A 9,619-nucleotide genomic window follows, 5' to 3' on the forward strand; every position below is an offset into this window, starting at 1 on the left:
AGAGCAGTCCACTGAAGCTGACTATGGTCTAACCATCAGCAGCACCCAAACTGGGCAGAAAGCTCTTTCACATCAGGAAGATGCAAAATCTGAGACGTGAAAGAATTTTATATGCTGGATACACAGAAGCTCACGTGTATACTAAGGACAGTACAGGGATCTTGTACGTACAGATGTATTTATAGAGCTAAAAATACAGCACGATGCCTGTGGACTTTCTCTGTCCAAGATTCCAAAGCCAGCTCGTACTGGGTACCTCTTCAAACGGATCTGAATTCCTAAATTCTCCTCTTGTTTAAAAATGCTAGGATCTTTAAGGGGAAATTGGTCTTCTGTTTCTTTTTTTTTTTTTTTTTTCCTCTTCAACTTAGCTTACTCCTCAAAGCCACCGGACCAGTCAATATTGCTGTTCTTGTCGCCCTCTTTCGTGTCGTGGCTACTGGAATTCTGGAGGTGACTGCTGAAGCTCAGGCTGGGACCCAGACTTAGATTCTCCAGGAAGCGAGCAACGTGGGTGGCGGCATGCTCCTTTGTTTTCCACTGTTTCCAGGCTGAGTGCTAAAATCCTTCATGCTACCAGTGTCTGCAAACTCCAGCTAGAAGTAGCCACACTTGACTGCCCGGCGCACCTCAAAGCAAAATCTCAGGCAGGAGTCCTCTATCAGGTCTACATAGATCTCCTGAGCGATGGCCTCCAGCTTGCTAGTATACAGGTTGGCCCACGAAATCTCCTCCATCTTAATTGGTAAGCAGCTGTGCAGAGGGCGCTGGTTGTACTTACAGCAGAGACTCAGCGGGCTGTGCTAGGCCTGCAGGCCTTGTCTGGGCCCTCTCCTCCGGTCCAGCAACAGCTATATTAACGGATGGACAGCAACGGATGCTCTGGAGCCCCAACCCTCGCTTGGCTCTGACGTCACTCACGTTCGTTCAGGATTTTAGGCTGCACCCGGCGCTTGGCTCACCACTAAACCGTCTCAGTGCCTTACCCTGACATTCTGGCCTCTTCCTCTCGCAGACGGTCTGGGCGAGATAGTAATTCTTAATCTAGGAAAAAAAAATATTTTTTGAAATACAGATTGAGAAACCTTGCTTCAGAGACTTCACTTGAGCTCACTCATTCTGGTTTGAGGGCAATGAATGGAAAACTTCATGGCGGTAGATGCTTTGAACCAATGAGTATTTTAAGGAGAATTTTGGAGAGTAGTAGTGTTTGTAGTACAATGTGGGACAGGGAAAAGACCTGTCAATGAGGGGAAGCACCTGCATGTGGGAAATGCAGCAGAGTGAAGGAAAATCTATTCTTTGTGACTCTTTAAAGTACATATTTATGTACACAGAACTGTGATGTATTTTCAGTCAAGAAATGCACTATGATGTACACCTTGCCTTTTTGTTTTCTTTTACAGAGTGGTGTCACACCATTTTCCTTTGAGGTATCTAGAAAGAACGAGCAGGTGGCAGCATTCTTAAAAGAAAGAGGTGGAAACCTATATGAGTTGAATAGGTACAGTCTCTTCCTTTTTACAGTCTCTGTGCTGTTCTATAGGGTAAAATGACTTAAGTCAGAAACACTAAACTGATAGGAAGATTGCCTTAAACTTGCACATACATGATAAAGAACACCCATGAAGTGTTACCTGGAAAAAGTATTGTTCATACCACACTAAAATAATATGCACCATGGCTCAGATCCTTTTTTAGTACTGATTTTGTTATAATCTGACTTACTGGTGATTATATGTTACTTACATCAACTTCACATTAGTTTGTTTTGAACAGGATCAGCGTTGTTTAATTTTCATTAAAAATGAAATTTATAATCACTTTTAGTATTTCTTTTTCCTTTCTATTCTATTTCTTATATATTTTCTTTTAAAATGTTATATTCAATATTAATAGCTTTAGAAAATCATGTTGTCTTTTTTTTAAACATTGTCTTAAGTGGTTTTGGGTTAGTCAAGTATTATTGTTATCTATGATGTTATCCATCATGGCAATTATATGTTATTACTCCATAGTATTTTTTGTTCCTGTCCTCTCTGAATTTTTTTGACTCTGTGTTAGTCAGCTGTGTACCCAAACTCCTGAAACATCTAAGAAATTAGGGACAATTTTCCATGGTGAGTCCAAAGAACCAAGATTCAAGTTCCTTACCTGGGGATCTCATCAGCACTGTCCTTGGGAAATGGTTCTGTAGAGCAGGTTTCCATAGCAGGGGTGAAAGCTAATGTGGAAGCAAGGAGAGCTATTGCTTCAGAGTCCAGCAACTACATCCCCTGGAATCTGGAGCTTAGCCATATCCAGGGAAGATTGAAAATGGAGAGCCTGTGTTCCCCTTCAGTGAGTTCTGGAACAGGATGTGACTCCATACCACACAGCAACATATGGTGATGTTTTGGCATTTATTAGTAACAAATAATAAGTAAAGAAACAATACTATCAGTATGATGATGTTATAAATATAATGTTTTGTGAGAGTGGTGGCAGATTGATGCTGAAAGGCAAGGATTGATTTCCCTTTCCACCAAGCACATGCCTTGGGGAAAACATCGGACTCATAGTTAAGTGTCAAAACATACACTAAGTTATTTACAAATAAATATCTAATGTAAGTTATGTTAGGAATGCAAAAAAGTAGGATGCCAAAATAATTGGAAAATATCTTTCATGTGCATATTTAAAGATTATCACTTTCTTACTTCATCACTGTGAAGCTTCACATGGGTAGAGCCAACATCCGTGCTTAACATGTCTACACAGATCAATACAGGTAAGATTTTTGCTACTGTTTAACTCTAAATTAGAGTTATCAACCTGTAGGTCATGACCTCTTTAAATGGTCAAATGACCATATCAAAGGAGTCACCTAAGACCTTCACGCATATCAGAAATTTAGATTATGAGTAGCTAAGTTACAGCTATGAACTAGTAGAGAAAATAGTTTTATGTTTGAGAGTCATCCCAATGTGTGGAACTGTATTAAAGCATTAGGATGGTTGAGAACCACTGCTCTACCTGGTCTCCCATAAATAAATATATCACAATAAAAAGAGTAAAAACTGTGTGTGCCCCAGAAAGAAGTAAAGACATCAAATATAACTTCAGAGATTATTTCTTAAGAAAGTTCATATGTCAAACCATATTGCCCAAAAAAGATGAGTTTAGTTAACTTGGGGTCCTGGATATGAAATATCTCTTAATACAAAGGAAAACAGAGTGTTAAGATAGTATATTGTATGTATTCTGTATATATTCATTATAGCAATTTGGACTTGTTATGTATTCTTCTTTCCGTTTTTATAATGAATATATTACATTTTGTATCTATGTGTTATTACGTAGTTTCACTTCATTAAAATATGGTTATATCACAAACTAATATACAATATTCAATCATTTTCACTAATTTCTTGCCCAATATAAAACTAAATTATTATCCTACTAAAACATCTATTTAGACAGTTTTTCCACAATCTCTCACTGTTATCTTTAAGAGTCTCCACTTAACGGTAACTATTTTTACAGAGCACATTATAATAAACTATGAAATGGTTAACGACTGTCTTTCCATTTTATTTTTCTCTTTCTTTTACTTTTGGCAGTACTAAGGATTGGACACAGGGCGTTGGGAGCATTCTAGAAAAGCATTCTCCATATTATCTATATCTCTAGAACCTCATTTCCCTATTCTATATTTACAATATGGAATATATTGACCCATGGTTTACAAGCTTCAAAACAGGATTTCCACAGCAATTTCCCACAGCAAGAGGAAAATTGAAATGATACCATTCTGTAACACAGAGCAGTAAACGCACTGTCCTAGTCCATTGAGTCTTAGTAGCCTCTGTCAGCAATGGAAAGCCCACTGTCAGGGGCTTGTGCTTCCTGCAGCAGTCATTAGAGCATCTTTCTACCTTGTCTTGAAAACTGTATCTGGGAGGAAATCCTGAAGATCCATGCAAATGACCGTTTCCAAAAGAAGTGAGATGAACAGCATCAGAACTGCTGTAACATGAGGGAGTTTCTTTTGCCTTATTTCATTAAGAGTCTTACTAGATTTTTATTTGTGTGAATGAGCATTGAAACAAGGAGTCGCATACTGAGAATGAGTTTTGTCACTAAGCCACCATCCCATTCCATATGTTTTAATGATCCAAATGCTTTATCCTGTCATAGGAAATGCTAAGACGTTCTCACCAGGCTTTTACACACTTTAAATGAATTTGCAAAAAACATAAACAAAAAAAACAGAAACAAAACCAGTTGTTTTTGTCCTTTACGGAGAGCAAATTGGAGGCATTTATTGAAAATTTGAGTAAATGAATAGTTTATCTACAGGCATGTAAAATATCTTGTGTGCCCCACAGTACTCTAGGACTTTTCTTCTCTATCCACAGGGCTGATGCCTTTTACTGTATGCCTATAAGTTACTGTAATGTGTTTGAACGTCAGGTTTATATAAATTTCTAAGAGTCCTTAAAATCCTGAAATTCTGATACAGCACAGGTTGAAGAACTACTAAATAAGGTTTCATTCCAGGAGTTTTTATTTTAGCATTTTCACCAGAAAGTTGGGGGGGGGGGCAGGTAGTGAGCACAGTGAGCTTTGGTACATTGACAGCTGGGAATTCTTTGCAAAGATCTTAGTGTCCCTGACTGTTTCTGCCCTCTGTGTTTTCCCATGCTGTAAAAGAGAGTCACCATATATTTATCTTTCTTTGATAGGGCATTTCTATTCTAAACTGAACAATTTCAACTGAGAGGGTTAAGATATTCTTCATATTTTAGTGATAAGTATACTCTTTTAAAATTCTTCCTAGATCCATTGGTCAAAACCACCACCACCCTCACCACCACCACAACAAAAACAATATCAACAGAAACCACACCAAGAACACCCAAGGGCTAACAGTGTCAGTTTATACCAGTAGATATGACTTTCTGGAAACAGATACTCAGCTGGGATCAGAGTCACTGTCACAGATATTTATTTTCAGCTATAATTTTAATTAAATTTCTTTCTTCTCCCTGCATTTGACTGATTCAACAGAATGTAAGCAAGAATTCTCAATGGATTAATTACCTATCAAGAAAAATCTACTAAAGAATATTTTCCACAGTACAGAATTGTCTCCAATGAGTGTCTAACAAAGTATTAGATTTGCCATTTTAGTATATTCATTGTTAATAATTTAAAATTATTAATTAAAATGTTTAAATCATCAACACTTTAACAACATTCTACAGTTATTATAAAATACATTTCCCCCCTCCTTTTTAGTGTGGATGACATTACTAAACACACATTGCTACATAGGTAAGATTTTATATGTTTTAAAATATATGAAGTCATTGGGAATACAAGGATAAGAAGCTGATACCTCTGAAATAAGCATTATGTTAAATGCTAATGTTTGCCATGGCTTAAAGTCATCAGATGAGGATTACAGAGCATGTATTTCTAGCTCCCTCTCCTTAGTGTACTGAACCCAGAGTGCTTGACTAATTGGACATGATTGTACAATAAACCTAGACTTCCCAGTGCATCGTTTGTGCAGATTGACTTGAAACTCATGTGCTCTCATATAAAAATGCAGATCTACTTCATATCAGTTTACAAAGCTAAATTATGTCATTTATCTCTGAATGAGACCCAGGTTATATGACCTGGTATCTTGTCTGAATATTTTTGAAATTTTCCACTGTAATCAATGCCTTGTTTTTGTCATCACGGGTTTTAAGGCAGATCAGTCTCAGCTCTGGGCCATATCTTCATAGCTTTTCTTAAGCAAAATCAGGCCAATCCTGTAAAGAAGTTTCTGTGAAAAGTGAAGAATGGTTGTTACCATCTAATTAGAGAATTTTCTTATTGAGTTCTCTATTTACTGTGATTCTCTGGGATTATTTTTGTCTCCCTTCCTAACTTGCTATTTCATTTTTTGATTATACTCCTTTTAAAACATTTTACCTTTTTACTTTTTGCCCCTTTTCCTATTATTTTTTCCATTGCTGAAAATTAGGTGTTCATTTTCCTCTGACTACAGATAATAGAATTTAGAATTTCAGAATTCTAAGGACTTTTAGAAATTTATATGAACTTGACGTTCAAACACATTACAGTAAAAGGCAGAAATGAGGGTTTTTTTTCCATTCAAGCTCCTTCATTGTAATGCTTCAGTGTAATACTTATCCACCAGAATTCAAGTACCTTAAAATAAAATTAGAATGCACGTAGCTAAGCCATGGAAAATGTAAATATGGAATTGAAACATTTGTCACATAGAGGAAGATGTCCATGGGTTAACAGTGCAAGTTGGACCTTGAAGAGGACAACAGTGGTCTGTGTAGGAAAAACTGTTTTAGAAATGTGACCATAATGTCATTCCAGTGTATGACAAATCTGACAACAATAACACAAAAACTTACATTTAAAGACATTAAAATTATCCCAGAAAGCAGGGCGAGAGCTACAGCTTTGTGAGTAAAGTTTTAGCAAACAAGTTCAAGTTCATGGAATCCACTTAAAAGATGGTTTTGTAATCTGTGTATTTGTAATCCCTGTACAGTGACAGGGTGGAGACAGGAAGGTATCCTGAGCTTTTCAAGCAGCAGCCTATCCAATCAGTAAGTCCAAGGTTTAATGAAAGACCTGTTCTGGAAAAAAAAAACCGGTTGGACACAGATGTAATTCAATGAGTCAGATTTGCCATTCAGACCAACTGATCTTAGTTTATTGTGGTTTAGACAGTTTGCAACAGCAGTTAAATAATTCACTTTATGAGCCATCGACCAAGTAAAAGCATAAGCCAGATCAATGTGGCTGGATGAGGTGATGCTGTAGCTTTGTTTTTTGACAGCGTATATCACTGAATTCAGGGCCTCATACATTGTTGGCACATGTTATGCCACGTAGGGACACCCACAGCAAGTATGTCACATCTTTAATAACCTCTTCCTCTAATGGCTAAAGCACTAGCCACTTCTTCTGAAATATACAGTCCATAGACAAGGTTAACAGATAGGGTTTTCTAATTATGTGTTTGATTCCTGAAACGTCCAACAAAGCAGAAAATTAATTTCACCTATCCTCAATGCCGTCTTCCCAGAATTACGCTGAACATTTGGAGGTTCTGCAGCCCAAGGTAGACAGTTTTCTCCCACATTTTAGATGGAGCTTTCAAAGTGGAAATATGAGAAGTTAGTTTCTCTCTGCAGATGCTGGTACCTCATAGTTTCTCTCTGCAGATGCTGGTACCTCATCACTGTAAGACTTAACCTGAATTCTGGTAAGGTTTAGATATAAAGTTTTCTCTTTATAGAGCCATATACCACAGACAACGGAATACATTTTGAGGCTGAAATGTTCTTTTTAGGACACATGTACATATTATATTTAACCATTAGCACTGAGATCTCTGCTTGAAGATAAGCCTTCAACTGTTAGCCATGTCACTTGATGTCAACCTAACTTTCCCCTACTATTACAAAACTTAATTTATTTTAAAATTCTGTGTCTTTGAATGTACGTGTATGTCCCCAAGAATGTGGTATCTGAGGAGGCCAGTAGAAGGAGATAATATTTTCTAAAATTGCAGATGTTAATGTGCTGCCCATCATATGTGCTGGGAACTGAATATGGGACCAAACTTCAGCTCTCTGCAAGAGCCCCAAGCTGCCTTCACTACTGAGTCATCACACCAGCATCATATTAATGACCTTGTGTAGAGTCCAATGTGAGCTGTGTTTTCATAGGGGGTTACCAGCCTGGAGCATTTTCTTACCTTTTGTGACAGAATACTTGAATTGGGACCATTCTCAGTCACCAAATCAAGTTATAGGAAGACACCAGAGTTGTTTTCATTCTTTGACCTCAGTTCTTCATGATAAGGCCCTTTATAGCTCATGAGCATCTGTGCTGATGTGGTGATACTGCTCTTCCCCCAATTTTCCATTGCCCCATCGAATGGTGTTTTGCCAGGCAGTGAATTCTCTCAATCCCATTAGGGTCTAGATTGAAGATTCAAACCATGTCATGGCTCTTCATCATATATGTTTAAAGGAGGCTTTATCTTTCAGGTCAACTAGAAATAAACATAGAGGCAAAAGGCTCTTGGTTTTTGTAACGTTCATGCTCAGTCCAATTGGTAACATCAAGAAGTAAGAAGAGTAGGAAAATTGATGTTTTTACATGAATTACTTCTCAGTTCTCACTGAATGTTAGGTCCAACATCAGGAACAATTATGTTATTTAATTTAATGTGTCTATATATGAGTGTGTTATGTTATTAAATTTCTGATTTACTGTGAAATAAGTGGTCCAATAGGTTTAGAACAGCTAACACACAAATGGGAATTCATAAGTTTTTTATACTCGCACTATTTCTAAGGCTTCCTCTTGTGAAAATCATTCATTAGGGTTTTTCTAGGTATTCAAAATGAACTTGACATTAAAATATCGATTCTTTTATTGTTGTTCATTAATATTATTATCTTAAGGCAGTCAGCAGAGTGAAATAAAAAGTAAAGCCATAAATAAAAATATTTGGTTTTTGTTGTTGTTGATGTGTGTGTGTGTGTGTGTGTGTGTGTGTGTGAGAGAGAGAGAGAGAGAGAGAGAGAGAGAGAGAGAGAGAGAGAGAGGGAGAGAGAGAGGGGTGGGGGAGGGATGAGGAGAGAGAAAGAGTATGGGTGCGTGTGCTATTTATTGACAATCCGATTTTATCCACACAGTATAATCTACTCACAGAATCTCCTATCTCAACTGCACTGTCCTGGTTTTTGTTTGTTTGTTTGTTATTTGAGACCTTGGGTGTCATGCTTGTGGTTTTGTGTGAGGGTATATGCATGCTATGAGGTTCCCATTTAGTTCAGAGAGCAAAACCATGTGTTGGCTTTTGCCTTCTGTCTTTTCTGAGGCAAGGTTTCTATTCTCACTTGGTAATTAGACACTATCTCTAGAATAGCAGGCCCAGAGGCCTCTGCACGATTTCCCTATCTCCATCTCCTATGTCATCAGAAGAGGCTGTGGATTACAGACACAGTGTCTGACTTTTTCTTGAGTTCTGGAGATCCAAATTCAGGTTGTCAGACTGGTGTGTCAAGTACTTATAGCTGCTTACCCATCTCTCTGTCCCTCAAATTCTCAATTTTTAGAATTGCTTTACCTGAAACTAAATAAGTGATGAAGAACATGTGGTTGTTAATAATGGAACTAAGTCTTAGGAGTGCAGAAACAGTGGATTGAACCGTTAGTCTAGTTAATGTACCTAGCCATGTCTATGCCTGGCCCCCTCTTCTTTGCATTGCTACTTAAGTAGCTTCCCTTTCCTCCCTCTTTTCATGAGATTTGGGCATATTCTATTCTGTCAAATCTTTCCCTGATTTGTCACTTCTTTTTCTGCCACTCAAATATGCATCACTTTCAAACATGGGTGCTTCCTTTTACAAAGTATCTTTACCTTTATTATCTGAGATTAAAGGCATGTTACCACCATGACTGCACCTAAGCTTTTCTTTCCCTGAATCTTGCTCTATACCAGGCTGGCCTTGAACCCAGATCTGCTTGCCCCGTCTCCTAGATTAATGGCGTGTTTGTATTCTAGCTGGATAACACAGAC

At 37.7% G+C, this 9,619-nt stretch overlaps 1 pseudogene across 1 annotated transcript; it reads right to left on the reverse strand.

The window, feature by feature from the left end:
- Nucleotides 1-318: 318 nt before the first annotated feature.
- LOC311608122 (ataxin-7-like protein 3B) lies at nucleotides 319-1,487 on the reverse strand (annotated as a pseudogene). The gene has a single exon. The product of its transcript is annotated as an ataxin-7-like protein 3B (transcript).
- Between the last annotated feature and the right edge of the window lie 8,132 nt (nucleotides 1,488-9,619).

This window comes from Acomys minous (genome assembly GCF_964271855.1).
Source record: "Acomys minous genome assembly, chromosome: 11".
Taxonomy (NCBI): domain Eukaryota; kingdom Metazoa; phylum Chordata; class Mammalia; order Rodentia; family Muridae; genus Acomys; species Acomys minous.